Raw genomic sequence first — 14,462 nt, forward strand, 5'->3', positions numbered from 1 at the left:
GAGCCGCGGAGCCCTACGAGGCTGGCGGCGGCAAAAGCTCCGCGGGGCCAGAGGCGAAGGGGATGCCGCCCGCTGCCCCTCTTTCCGGGAGTGCCGCCCTCCGGCCCACACGGAAGCGCGGGGCGGGAACGGGGAGGCGAAGCCGCTACCCAGGTCCAGATTCCCGGCCGCTTCTGCCACTGTCGCCTCGGCGGCATGAGGGGGCCGAAGCAGCGCGGTCCCCTTTGAGCTCGCTTCCCGAGCTTCGGGTCTGGGGATGCCCGGAGACTCCCAGGGAGAGATGGCCAGCGGAAAGCCCACCCCGAGTTCCGGGGACGCCCACCCCGAACCCTGGAGAAAGCCCGCTGGGACCACAAGACAAGGGATTCGGTTTTGGCAGCATTGGCTGGCGGGTCAGTACAGCTTCAATACCAGGCAGGTGGATTGCCCTGAGTAGGCAGAGCCGGGGCCGGCAGCGGGATGGGAAAACTGAGGCAGGTGTGGGAACGCCTGCCCAGACAACGTTACCTGCTGGATGTGTCTTCCGCAGCCAGAACAGCACGGGGAACAGCACGGCTAGCGGAGCTGCACTGTGGCTACAGGTCTCACTCAGCCCTGCCCTATTCCAGGTCTTCTCAAAACTGCCCAAGTGGAAGCACTGCCTTCCTTGGGGTGCGGCATGTCGCGTGGGGTGCACTGTGCTGTGGTGTTCAGGACGAGCAAGGTCCCAGCAGTCGTGCTGCCCTGCCCTGGGCAGATGATGCTCCTCTGCCCTTGCAGTTAGCTTCCATATGATCCAGTTCCATCTTCTGCTGTGAGAAAGGGGGTGTGTAGGGAACCAGGAAAGCGGTTTTGCTCCCTATTGTCTCTTTAAAGGCTCACTGGGAGGGGGGTGAAGGCAGCAAGTCCTGGGCATAGCACACACTAGGTTTCAGGTCAGCACGGTGCCAGTGCTGCTGCTACCTAGCTCCATTCCCACACAATCTGGAGCCTGTTTCAAGCACATCAACTCCCCTAGAAGTCAGCTGCCGGAGCACAAACGGGAAAGAGAGGATGGGTGACCTTCCTGCGGTGCTGACCGAGGCGGCATGTTCGTTCAGCAACAGCTCATCACTCCGGTAGCTGGCATGGAACTGCTGTGTCAGACAGGCAGCTCGCATAGGGCAAGACCCTGCACCATCGTCCACATCGGATCCCTCAGCTTGCTGATTCCAGCCCAAGGAGCTGGAGCCCATGGATGCTCACCCTTCTCTGGGCTTGTTGAGGGGTGATGGAGAGCTCTTTTTGGTGGCGAGCATCCATCTCCCTGCCTGAACGCCAGTCTCCCCGTGATGTGTGTGCTGCTAGCCACCTGCTCACCGCTGCAGGGCCATCAGTGTGGTTCCATGTGTGTGATGTGTCAAAATGTGTGTGTGTGACGTGTGCTTGTTTACATGGGAAGGAGGCAATAGAGGGAGGGGGAAGGGATGACTTTGAAAAGTGAAAAAAAAGGAGCAAACCCAACCAACAGCTGGGGGAAATTCCTCTGTTCTGCGATATGAAGCAAAAGGCATTTATTTTTATGGCAGTTAGGGGTGGCTGAGCATCCTTGGGAGCTGCAAGACAAACATGCCCAGCTTCATGTGCTTTGGGCATGCACAAACCCAGCTCATGATGGCTGCTGAGCCTCAGCGGGGTACAGCACACACTGTGGAGGAGGGCTAGCTCCTACACGGGGTTTTCTCTGCCTATCACTGACATGTGGTGATCAGGGTGAATTTTCTTTTCCCTTCTGAATATATTTATCAGCCAGCTCTCTGTTGTGAGGGCACTCATTTCAACCGGAACTGTTTCCACACCACAGCTTCATTTTTGCACCACCACAGCGTAGAGCTGAGCCCTGTTTCCCCAGATAGCAGCTCTCTCATCACTGGGCTGTGAGGGGAAGCTAAGGTGCGTGGGAAGAAAGGCAGGGAGCTGACAAGGCTCTCCCAGGCCTGAGGAGCACTCTGGAAAGAGACTGGGAAGGCATGGATGGGAGACACCTCCATGTCTGCTATTGCATCTCAAAACCCTGTCTGGAAGCACCTGCAGGAGAGTGAAGTTCACTTTCTGGGCTGCACAGGCCATGCACAGGGTTGTACTGACAGCACAGCATCCTTTAGATGGGACTTGGCTGCTGCACCGGTGGTACCCAAGGTGAATTTTCCATTGGCTGCACAAACTCAGATGTGAGAGGTCTGACTCTCCCACTAGCTGAGCAGAGCTTCTTGGCCTGACTTCTCACTGACACTGGCAAGCCATGGCAAGAAGGAGAGAAGGCTCTTTCCCAAGAAATTGAGGTGGAAGGGTCCATACTTGGCACAGTCAAGTTTGCAGCCACGCTGGGAGGTCATGGCTCTCTGCAGCATGGGCCAGCACTGCAACCGTTCCTGAGCCAGACATCACTGATGTGGAGATGGGGAAATCAGAAAATCAGGTCAGCTGGAAACACTTCTTCATCCCTTTCTTTCTCGTCACCCACATCTGCCTTTCTTGGGGAAGGCTGCCCTCCTCCCAGTTAAGCCCGGGGAGAGTTGTGTCAATAGCCACACAGCAAACCCTGAACATGGGGATGGGGGGGGCGGGAGGGGTGTGGTCTCTTCTGCAGTCTGGAAGTAGATCGTTGTCAGTAGGGTGAGTCTGAAGCCAGCAGCCATTTCAGTACTGCAGTGAGTCATCCCAAAAGGCACTCAGCCTGTGGCAGCTCCCTCCCTTGCTTCTTTCTGCCTTTTTGATTTTTTTTGACAGCCGATGTAGCAATACATTAAAAAACAGGAGGAAACGTGTACAAATATCTGCAGAGCTCCTGTAATTAAAAATAGAATCTTCAAGCACCTTTGCATCCCTTTGGACATCTGTGGAAAAAGGTGGGAGACGCTGGGTACCTGCTGTGTAGGAGGGTGGGATGAAGCAGGGCAAGTGTCCATGCACCTGCAAGTAGAGAGGATCCATGGAGCTGTCTGTCAACAGGGAGACGGGCACAAAGAATTTCCCAAATAGTCCTTTACAGAGGGAAAGAGATAAATTAGGTCAGAGATGAAAGGCTGCTGTTGCATTTCACAGTGGCAAAGATGTTTGGGCTCTCCTTAACGCTCTTTTTCCTGACAGTTTCTGTGCTCGCTGGTGTGCTTGTTGCCTCTATGCTCTTGCAATCTCTGGGAGGGGATTGCTTCAGCTGCAGGGGTTTGGGCCTCACTTTCTCTTGCCATTAGCTGTCCCTGTGCAGCCATTCCTCTCCCTGGAGCTAGCCCAAGGGGTGCCAAGCAGTGATGGCAGCATCCCGTCCTCTGAACAGGAAGAGGGGAGTGAGGACCAGCAGATGTTGGAGTCCCTGTCCTCACAACTCTCATCTTCTTCCCAGAGCCATTGAGTGTTTGTAGGTGCTGCTGATGGAGGATTGTCAGCCTGCTCCACACTGAAAATTGTTTACCCAACCTCTTTCAGACTCTGGAGCCCTCAGATGCACCCACAGCATCTAGCCCCCTGCAGGAAAGTAGCTGTGGTGGGTGCAGGACAAGCTCTTGCCACATTGCCTGCCTGCAGCCCACCACTCTGACAGCGCACAACTTTTCTGGGTTGGAGTTTTACTGAGCCCACAGGGTGCCTAAGCCAGGAAAGAGTAATGACCATTCACTGAACTTGCTGGAGAGCTTGGCTTGTGGTTGGGCTCTGAAGCTGTAACCAGAAGCATAAGAGACTTTGAAGAGCTGTAATGCAGCAATGGCTATTTTTTATACAGGTGGAGAACCTCTGGAGATCTGGGATCACAGAGATGCTGCAGTTTAAGGTCATATGCTTTAGACTAAAATTCAGAGCAATGGTTTATATCTGGAGGGTTTCCACATGTCCTGATGACATGCATTGCCTCCATCGTACAGCAGCTTGCTATCTTCTTAGTGCCACATCCCCTCCCTCCACTCTGTCTCTGCCCTAGGGTGTTTGCCCTCCAACACCCAGGACACATCCCCCAGAATTAAATTCAACAAAACCACGGGCTGTTCCTATGCTCGTTGTTGGCTGCTAGAGCATCTCAGGCCCAGCAGCCTTCTCCAGACCATTCCTATCAGGGCTGAGAGCCATCATGGACAGGAATTCCTGCATAAGGGATGGCAGCATGGTGTCAGGGAGCTTGACAGTGAGGACTTGAGCTCTTTCCTGTCATCTGGCTTTGGTGTCAGCATCAGCTCAGGCACTTTTCATTTACTAGTACAGACAAAGCCACAGCAGCTAGCTCTTACACTCAAGCTCGCAGAGGCAGATGCAAGCTCACTGCTTGCTTTCCCTGTCAGGTGAGAAACAGGTGAAGCTGGGAGTACAAATCTCCTTGTAGTTAAATCTTACAGTATGGTTTTATCCTATGAGTAACCCTGAGTGCATCAGAGCTTCTGACTTTCTGCAGGCTTGTGCAGTGCAGATGCTTTCCCTGCACTTTGCTTTTGATAGCTCAGGTCATGGCCATGGCCACGGCCACAGAGGAAGCATGTGGCAGCCTTTGGCCTGTGCTGGGCATGACCAGGCAGGATGAAGCAAGGAAGTCTGCCCCCTGCCTTGGTCCTGCCCCAGACATGGCACTACCATGGTACAAGGAGACATGGAAGAAATCAGTCTCTCCATGCAGTAAAGGGGTAGGCAGATGCCATTTCTGTGTGGCAGCTGATCCTGCACCACAGCAGCACAGGTGAAGGGGTGGTGTTGATGGGAGCAGGGGCAGAAAACCTGTCCTGAGGCTCTGCCTCTGCCCGAAGCCAGGTGTAAAGGGTTAACCCTCTTGGGGGAGTGCTCTTGATCCTGACCTCAGGTCCTCCCAACCCTTCCCCGGGGGTGGGTCTGAACACTGCCAGGTGTGGTGCTTAGCCCACTCCCACTGCCTGTCTAGCCCTCCTATAAAAAACAGAGGCAGGTCCTGCTTCTCTCTGTCTCTCTTACTGTGCCTCCCTGCTTCTCTTTGTTTTACCACGCAGCCATCACCTGCGAGGGGACAAACCCAGTGCCATCAAATCTGGTTGTATTTACATCTTTTGTATCTTGTTTCCCCTTCCCTATACCTTTGTAATTTCCCCACTTCAAATTCCTTTTATGTATTGTTAAATTTTTCTTTTTTTTAACTTCCAACTCGAAGTGAGATTATTTATTTGGGTGTGCTTTACCTTTTCCTCTCTACATCTAATTCCTTTTCTTTGGGAAAGAAGGGGAAAGAGGGAAAAGCATTCTAGAAATTGATATTGGTTCTATTAACTCTATTTGAAATGTAAACTAGAACCGAGACACCAGGGATGGAGGGTGGCTGCTGGGTTTGCTCCCCTTCGCTCCCTGCCCAGCTGTGGTGACACAGCTAAGGCATTTCAAGCCAAGCTATAAATAGCTGATGAATCCTCGCTAGCGTTGTTTTGTGCCACGTTGGTTTGCCTCTTGGTGAGTCACCTCAGTGCTCTGAAAGATGCTGGGAAACTGGATGGCTTCCTTCATCCCATTTCTGCCTCTCTCTCCTGCAGGCAGCATTCCTGTCCAAGGAGGACGAATGGGAGATGACGGAGCTAGAGCATAAAAAAAATATGTTGGAGAGTTGGGGAACAGGATGGTGTGGCACCCCAAAGCTTCAAGGTGAATCTGGGGGCCCAGGCTGGGTCCCCCCACATGCCTTCAGTGATAGGTCAGCCCTGCCATGGTTCAGGGCTGGTGATTCACCACCGTCTCCAGGAAGGCTGCAGAAACATAGTGAGGGAGGCAGAGGTGTCTGACAGCTGCTTGGCCTCCGGACAGATGTTCCTCCATTGCTGCATAGAGGATCACTGCTGTCTTCATATCAGAGCCCAAATTTTGCCACACCAGCTTTTCCTGGCCATACAGTTGGCCTGGCTAATTGCCAATGTTTTTTTGCAATCTTGAGGGTTTCTAAACCAGAAATTTTTGAGAACGTGGCAGAGAAGCAGCCAGAGATGCAAGGGCAGCCTCAAGGGGCATCTCACTGGCTGAGCCTGACTATCTGGCAGGACCACAGACACTAACTCTTGTGAAATACACACAGGGTGCCGTGCTTCATCACCCCTTCCACTGACAGCACTGTCCTTCACTGATACGCAGCTCCGAGCTTGCCTTTTTAGGTAGATTCGGGTACCAAACCCTTGGAGAAGTGGAAGAAGCATTTGCATCCCAAGAAACTACAAGTTGGCAGGCAGGCAGCGCTGGGCTGCAGAGTGGCTGCCAGGCAGAAGCCATGTTCTGGGTGGAACTTCCTGATGACATTTCAGAAAAAAAGAGTTCTGTTTTCAGAAGAGAGCGAGCAGAGCCAGGGAGCCAGGGCCTGAGCGAGTGCTGCGAGCAGAGCCAGGGAGCCAGGGCCTGAGCGAGTGCTGCGAGCAGAGCCAGGGCCTGAGCGAGTGCTGCGAGCAGAGCCAGGGAGCCAGGGCCTGAGCGAGTGCTGCGAGCAGAGCCAGGGAGCCAGGGCCTGAGCGAGTGCTGCGAGCAGAGCCAGGGCGCCAGGGCCTGAGCGAGTGCTGCGAGCAGAGCCAGGGCGCCAGGGCCTGAGCGAGTGCTGCGAGCAGAGCCAGGGCCTGAGCGAGTGCTGCGAGCAGAGCCAGGGAGCCAGGGCCTGAGCGAGTGCTGCGAGCAGAGCCAGGGCCTGAGCGAGTGCTGCGAGCAGAGCCAGGGAGCCAGGGCCTGAGCGAGTGCTGCGAGCAGAGCCAGGGCCTGAGCGAGTGCTGCGAGCGGAGCCAGGGAGCCAGGGCCTGAGCGAGTGCTGCGAGCAGAGCCAGGGCCTGAGCGAGTGCTGCGAGCAGAGCCAGGGCCTGAGTGAGTGCTGCGAGCGGAGCCAGGGAGCCAGGGCCTGCGTGAGTGCTGTGAGCGGAGCCAGGGAGCCAGGGCCTGCGTGCCGAGTGCCAGCTCGGCCCCTGCTGGGGCTGGAGCGCGTGTGAGAGGCAGTCGTGCACCTCACAGGATGCTCCCAGCTGCAGCCGCCAGCCCCAGGCTCCTTGAGCTGATGCGCTCACAGAAACTTCTGAAGCAGAAGGGTATTTGGACAAGGGTCTGCTGCCTTCTTTTGGTCTCTCCCAGTCAGGCTCCAGCAGGATGTTTCTCTGATTTGTGCCTTCAAGGCCCAACCTCTCCTTTTGCCTGTGCAAGACCACAGCACAGTGATTCTGCGTCGTGTTTGCCCATCTCTGCCTGACTAATGTGAGACTCAGCTCTATGAATCATTCATGAAGCTTTATTTAATATAATGATTTCTGACATTCAGTGCCTGGGAGCAGCATTTTGGGACAGACTGTTAGTGACCAGCAGACTCCAGAAATAACGACCTGATGTTTACCCTGTCTGAACTGGGAATATGCAGAAGGGGAGGGAGCGGAGCTGGGCCCCCTGCAGGGGGAACCACAGGTTGCTCTCTAATTAGCCAAATGTGTAACAGCTAAATATTGAGATAGTATTGTGGTTCCCTGTGTCTTGCAATCACACCGCATGTTATTAACCTACATAGCTGTAAGGGAAAGGAGCATCTGTGTCTGCCTTGGCACAGGCAGGGCAGAAGGAATTCCCCTGTGCCATGCTGCTGGCATTAATGGAGAGCTGGTGCCAGTACCCAAAGGAGATGGGTAATTGTTCTGCCTCCAAAGCTGGAGCAAAGGAGTAGCAGAAGCTCGTCTGGGCTGCCCTATAGCATAAATAGCACACCCTCCTCTTCCATGGCACTCTGCTATGGGAGAGCCTCTCTGCAGGTGACTGGCCCCATCTGGGAGGGGGGTGTGCAGGTACCCTGATGCCTGTGCTGGTGGATTTATGACCTTGCCCTTGCCCAAAGCATGGGTGTGGGCTGTGAGCTGGGATCTGAGCTGCTGTTTGGTGTGTGATCAGGGGTGGGTGTGGCACAGGTGCCTATGGGAAGTGCTTTGTTCACTGCTGATGCTTCCCTCTCTGTGAATTGCTTCTTGTGAGTTTTCAAGTGCTTGGCCAGCCTTTGCCAGAGCTGTGATTCCTGTAGCATCCCAGCTGCCTGTCTGCATGCAGGCCTTTGTCTTTCTGAGATACTCTGAGGATGCAGACAGGGAATGGGAGAGAAGGAGGGATCCACAGCCTCGTGCAGGAGAAGGGATTGCTGGCATGCAAGACTTCCCCCAGCTACAAGGTTCTGCCAGTGCCTTAGGTTTTTGCCTTTCTTTCCTTTTGGCTCTGTGGCTCAGGGTAGTCCTGCCATCATCTCAGAAGCTTCCTGGGTGTGCAGCCTGGTGTAGCTGCAGCGGAGAGCAGCCTGATAAGGATTCCTGGTGGGATGAAGGGAAGATGGAGCCAAGAAGTTTGGTGCAGCTCTGCTGTCTCTTGGCCATCATGGAGCATGCAGAGCTGTTCATGTACCAAATGAAAGGGCTTCATCACAAGCATCTTGCAAGGCTTGGCAGCACTTTAGGTAGGAGGGAAATCATAATAGGTTGCAGTCCCATCCCCTGCCAGGCCTTCCTGTTCTGCGGGTGCCCACTATGCAGGGGGGCTGGGTACAGTGCACTGCTGGAGTGGGTGCTGGAGCCAGAAGAAAGAATAGCTTCCACCTCAGCTGTCTCTAGGGCCTCCTTGTGACACCAAGAAGCCTAAGCCATGACAGCCTGGGATCTGACTTTCCTTTTACTGTCCAACCACAGTGGGAGCTGATGCTACAAGCTCCCTTGTTTTGAGGAGGGTGGGAGGGCAGTAGGAAAAGTAACTGGTGCATCCTGACCAGGCAAGACTCCTGAGCAGGAAAAAGGTATCCACATGTCTCCAGAAAGAAGGTCATCAGCTGATGTGAGAGAGTTCTGGCCCTGACCACTCTCTCCCTGCTGCTGGAGGGTGACACAGCCCAGGTGGGGAGCTGTGTCCATATAAATCATTCAGTAGAAGAAAGCAGAGTGAAATGATACACCTGTTGACCTTCATCAGAGTGAGAATGGCTTATTACATGCAGAGATGTATCTATATTACTTTAATGGCGGAGACCAGAATACTGCTGACTCCTTCCCCACCTAAAGTACTGCTGCACCTCTGCAGAGGAGATGAGGACTGTGTGCAGCACCCAATCATGGGCAGAGTCACAGCCCAGTGGATCTGCCTAGCCCAAGAATGTTACTGCTTTGGATCTGATGTGGTTGCTGCATCCTGCTGGGACCATAGCTTCCCATTGCTGGGCTAGGTTGGTTAAATAACTCTCCATTTTCAAAGCTGTAGTTCAGCTGGAGTGAATCATCCTTTGGAAAGGTCTCGTGTCGCTCTCAAGCACCAAACTGTTCTGTATGCAGACTCTGATCACCCAGTCTCCTGAGCCAGAGGATGAAATATGCAGAAACAAGGCTCCAAGAAAATATTAAGTTGTTCAGGTGTACCTCTCTTCTCTGTCCTCTGCCCTGTCTCCATCTGAGAGTGGACCAAAGCGCATTTCTGAGTGCAGCAAGGCTGCTTCCATAATGCTGATAGCCATCTAGGGAGTCCTGGTTCCCATGCCCTGGGATGTCAGAGAGCATTGGATGTTTACTTTGGGACGGGTCCAGGGCTGGCCCCAACACCCTGTTTTGACTTGCTGCATGTGCAAGGAGCTGAACAGTTCCCTGCCCTGCTGCTGCTGTGACATGCCATGGCAGATGTTTCTAACCCAAAGCTGGGTCCTTGAGTGAAGATTTTGACCAAATTCCCACCACCAGATTCAGTGAGCTCAACTTGGGAGAACATCCTGCATCAGTGAGTCCTGAGCTGTGGAAGCCCGCAAGAGGAGAAAACAAGTCCTTCCATCTCCAGGATGCTCTAGCCCTGGGGAAAGCAGACAGCATGGGAAGAAAACAAATGGAAACGCCTCTCTGCCACAGGTCTTGCTGCTTTTCCTGATGTCCCACTAGCATGTACCTAGGACACAGAGGATTTCCCAGCACGATTGTGGTAGCGAGCAGGGTGTTGCTGGGAATAATGTGGTAGGGACTGTGCCTGGGGAGAGGAGGGCAGAGGATTGTTGATGAAACTGCAGGTGAATACACACAGTTGGGGCATGGCCTCACATGCTCCCAAACTGCAAGCAGCAGGATGGATGCAGACCAGGTGTGCCCACAGCATCCTCTGCCTGAACAGCCATCTCTTCCTACCTGCCTGAGTCAGGAGCTGGGTGACAGGGGTGACGCAGGCAAAGATGGTTCTGCCTCCGGGAAAGAAGAAAACCCTCTCCAGGTCACTACAAGGAGAGGTGGAGGCTCCAGGCCACAGATTTTAGGGGATGAACCCTTCCTGGGTTGCTGTCTCGCCCTTATCTCTGCAGAGGGGCTGCTGCAGTGGGCGCAGCAGTCATTGGGCTGCACAGAGCCATGCCTGGAGTTCTGTGTTTGATCAAACCAATTAGCAATTTAATCTTCTTAGCAAAACAAGACAATCATCAAATTAGCAGGCTGTATGTAAATGCCTGCTTAATAGCTGATGGTGACTGCTCCTACTGCAGCAGAGAGGCTTGTGATCTGTGACCTGGCTTCTCTGCCCTTGACCATTGCACCAGCCAGGGCTGCCTCAGGGCAGGGATGGCTGGGGACAGTGCTGGTGCTCTGTCCCTGTCCCCATGTCCTGTGTGGCACAGGGCTTCCCTCTCAGAAGAGTGGATTTGGGTAAGGGTGGAAGAGAACTTTTCCATCCCAGCAGGACACTGTGCTGGTCAGAGTAATGTTTGCTCTTACAATGAATTTGGCTGATGAGCCCCCAACCCTTGCTCTTGCCCAGCACTGCCAGAATCCTGGTGTTTCCAGCTTCCCCTGGCACTGCAGGAGTTATCCCTGCCCTCCCTTAGCTGAGTTAAGCAGGAAGGTGATATTTCACAATAGGACTTCATCTCAATCACTGAATTATTTCTGAGTCTTCACCTACCTTCAGTTCCTCCATGGGGTGGCCACAGAGTAATAGAATTGTTTTGATTGGAAAAGGCCTTTAAGATCATCCAGCCCAAACATTTTCTAACCCTACCAAGTCTGGTGCTAATCCTTGTCCCTCAGCACCACGTCTCTCTGTCTTTTAAACACCTTTGTTGGGGTACGGAGGCTGGTGAGAGGCGAGATCGGGGTACTGACGACTCGAGACAGCAGCTTCCAGGCATCTGTGCATCAGTACCATTTTATTAGGGTAGTGCAGTGTCTTACATAGCGCTCAGAGGAGGTGTTTCCAGCCAGCCTGGGGCTGGCACAAGTGGACAGTACAGATTGGCAGAGATAGGTTACCTGTGATAAACAACCTGTGAGTACCACCCAGGGGGGCTGGCCAGGGTCAGCCCCCTGGGGCTGTGTCCGCCCCAGGGGCCGGCAGCTTCCACCCCCTGACAGCTGTGCGTGGGTTGCTCATAGTTCTCAGACTAGGCCCCTGGGAGCCTGTGAGGCTCCAAGGACACTTCCCATCACAGGGCCTGATGTTTACATTCCATACCTCGTTGCAGGAGAAAGCTTCCCACACACCTCCATGGAAGGACTTGCTTCAGCAGGTGCTCTCCCCAGCCGTGGCAAGGTTCAGTGCCTGCCTTGGGATGTCTGAGATGTCAATCCCAAAGCTAGAGGTTTCATCCTGCTCTGTTTGTGTCTGGTTTAGGTATCTGCCCAGTTAATGCTGCTCTCCAGATTGCCTCGCCTCTGCCTGACAGTTGGGGTCCTTAGCTCAGCTCTTAAGCAGCCACAGTGCTGGTTAACATAACATTCAGGATGTTTCTCAGAACAGAAGTGTTAGGGGCCAGGAGCTGGGCAGTCTGTGGGATCTGACTGCAGGTTGAAGGAGATGGAGGCAAAGTGGCTTTGCCCAATTAGCCACCCAAATGTTCCTCTCCCCCAGCACGCAGCATTCATTCATTTCCCTCTCAGCTCTCTCTGGTGAGTGCAGACAGAGCAGACTCCTCTCCCAGTACGGGCTGGGTTTGTCTGTTGAGAACATGATGATGCGATGTGCAAAACATCAGCCATGGAGCTTGGGAGGACTAGCAGGCAGTGTTTGCTGGACATCAGCAGAGGCTGGGTGATGCTGTGCCCCAGCAGCACATGGTGACAATGCCTGGCTCTGCTATTGCACCAGGCAGATGCTGGGCAGCCCCTTCAGCCTGCACATGCTTTCTCCTGCTGATGTTTCTCATAATTTCCTGAATTTTTGGGCCTGCTACTTAGCTGTAACAAAATTACAAAAAAAACTTCTGGAACTGTGATTTTGTGCCCTGACTCGAGGCTTTCCCAGACAATTTTCTTCGTTCTGAGTTTTCCCCACAAGCTCAATGAGGTGCTCAGCAACACTTGCAGTTTGGATCTGTGTACCACCAGCTCTCCGCTGCCCTCGGGATGAGGGTACCCACAAGGATGCTCTGCCTCCTGCATGTCCCCATACAGACCAGGCCAGTCCTCTTCCACAGCTCTGTGCAGCTTGGGATGTGTCTGGGGACATATGCTGCTCTCCAGGGCTCCTTGTGGCCTCCCAGGAGCCTCTTAGCATGTCTCATCACGTTTTTCTCCCACCCCATTTACAACACCTCTGCTCCTGGGGTTTGTATGCCTCTGGATGGATCTGGTCCCCCAGCCAGGCCCTGACCACGCTCCAGGTTTGCAGCTGAGCTGTTTTCATCCTGTTCCCCAGGCAGACATTCTGGGGTAAAAGCAGCAGTAGAAGCATCCACCAGGATGGGCCTGGGGAAGGGCAGAAGGAGGTGAGGAAAGGAGTCACACATCAGGCACATTCGTGGGACAATCTCTTATATTTGTCAGAGCAGCAGTGGGGAAGAGGAGGGAGAGGGCAAGTAGGTGTCACATAGCATGGCAGCTCTCAGTGGAGTGATCCTGCAGCTTGAGCATAGGCTGCTGGCTGTTCCTATGCTCCCAGGAGCAGGCATCAGGCAGTATAAGTCTTAGCAGAGACATGGGCAGCTGGCTGGTGCCAGGGTGGCACAGAGAAGCTGAAAAAGCTCTTGGTCTGTTCTGAGAGCAGGAGTTCACACTGGGGAAAGGAAGAAATAGCAACAGGTTAAATCTAGTGCTCATAGTAACCCCAGCGCACATGTCTGGCCATCAATCACTCCACCAGCCTGGCAGTAAAGGGCTCTGGCATCTGGACACAGTTCCCTGCCCAGAGCCACCATCACCAACCATAGCCCTGCTCTGTTACCCAAGGAGGTAGGCGCTCTCCAGACCCTACCGTAGGAGACAGGGAAGGGAGAAGGACGTGAGATGCATCTCTTGCCGCAGAACGATTTGCAGCACTTCTTGTATCGTGGGCACCCCCGGTCTGTGAGGCACCTGTTGGGTGGGTTGAGCAAGGCACAGGTGATGCGGACGGGTGGGCAGGACCAGGCGCTACCTGCGAGAGGAGGGACGTATTTGCTCCAGGCTGCTGGCAGCTGAGAAACCCTGGGGAGATTATCCCCAGGAAATGCCACATTCCAGAAGATCCCTGCAAACATAGCTCCTTCCTAGCCTCTGTTCTTTCCACCCCTTGAACCCCACTCTAAGTCATCTCGTACCTGTTGGCAGCTCTGCGCAGAGAATGAGCATCCCTACCAAGAAGAAAGCGACCACAGACTTCATGCTGCTGTGCTCCCAAGAGGTGCAAGTGTGCAGAGCTGGGGGATACCGACATTTAAAGCCTTGGGGAGGATGGGGGTGGAGAATGGGGCTGATGTTTGTACCTTTTTCTTCTTACATTGCATGGTGTTTTACGGGAACCTTTTGCAGAAGACACTAGCAGGATTCTTCAATTGCTCAAAAAGCAGTTCTGTTGCACAACTGCCCCCTGCAGCCACATCCGGGGCTGAGGCACAAGCCAAGGGAAGATTGTCCTCAGCATGGGGCTGATCCTTAACGGATTTCCCAAAGGAAACCTGCCCCAGCTCAAAGCCAGTGTGGGGAAAGCAGCTTTAGCTTAGCCAAGGGTGAGTCTTTTCCAAGCACTGTGGGGTCATCTGAACCCCAGCATCTTCTCTGGACGGCCACTGCATGCAGGAAGCAGGTTGGTTCTGGAAGAAAGCGGCTTGTCTCAGCAGCGTAGGAGCACAAGCTCCACACAGCACAGTCACCTGCCAAACATCCCTGGTGTGACTGAGCCTAACTCTTGATGTCTTCAGTCACTACTCAGAAGACAATGATCTTACTACCCTTCAGGTAGCGACTTACACCCTGTCTGGGAAAACTGTTTTCTTTGGGTGCTCTTGGGCAATGAGAAATTACTCCACTTCCCACCAATGGGTCAGAGCTCGCCTCACGTTGTGTAACAGGCTCCTGGACTTCTTCCTTGGGATTTCTGGTGTTGGCAGGAGCACAAGGCGTACTGAAAACTGGTAGTGGGAATGTCTTGGAAGGGGAAGGCATCCTGCAGCTGAATATCCCATGCTATTACAATGGTCAGGCTGGGAGAGTCCCTGATTTCACAACTGGGCAGGGCAAAGTGCTCCTTGCACAAGGCCAGGCATCACCCCTACATGCTGCAGGCAGCCCCTGAGCCTGCTGACATTGTTCTGGCCC

This window comes from Pogoniulus pusillus, chromosome 29 (assembly GCF_015220805.1).
Source record: "Pogoniulus pusillus isolate bPogPus1 chromosome 29, bPogPus1.pri, whole genome shotgun sequence".
Taxonomy (NCBI): domain Eukaryota; kingdom Metazoa; phylum Chordata; class Aves; order Piciformes; family Lybiidae; genus Pogoniulus; species Pogoniulus pusillus.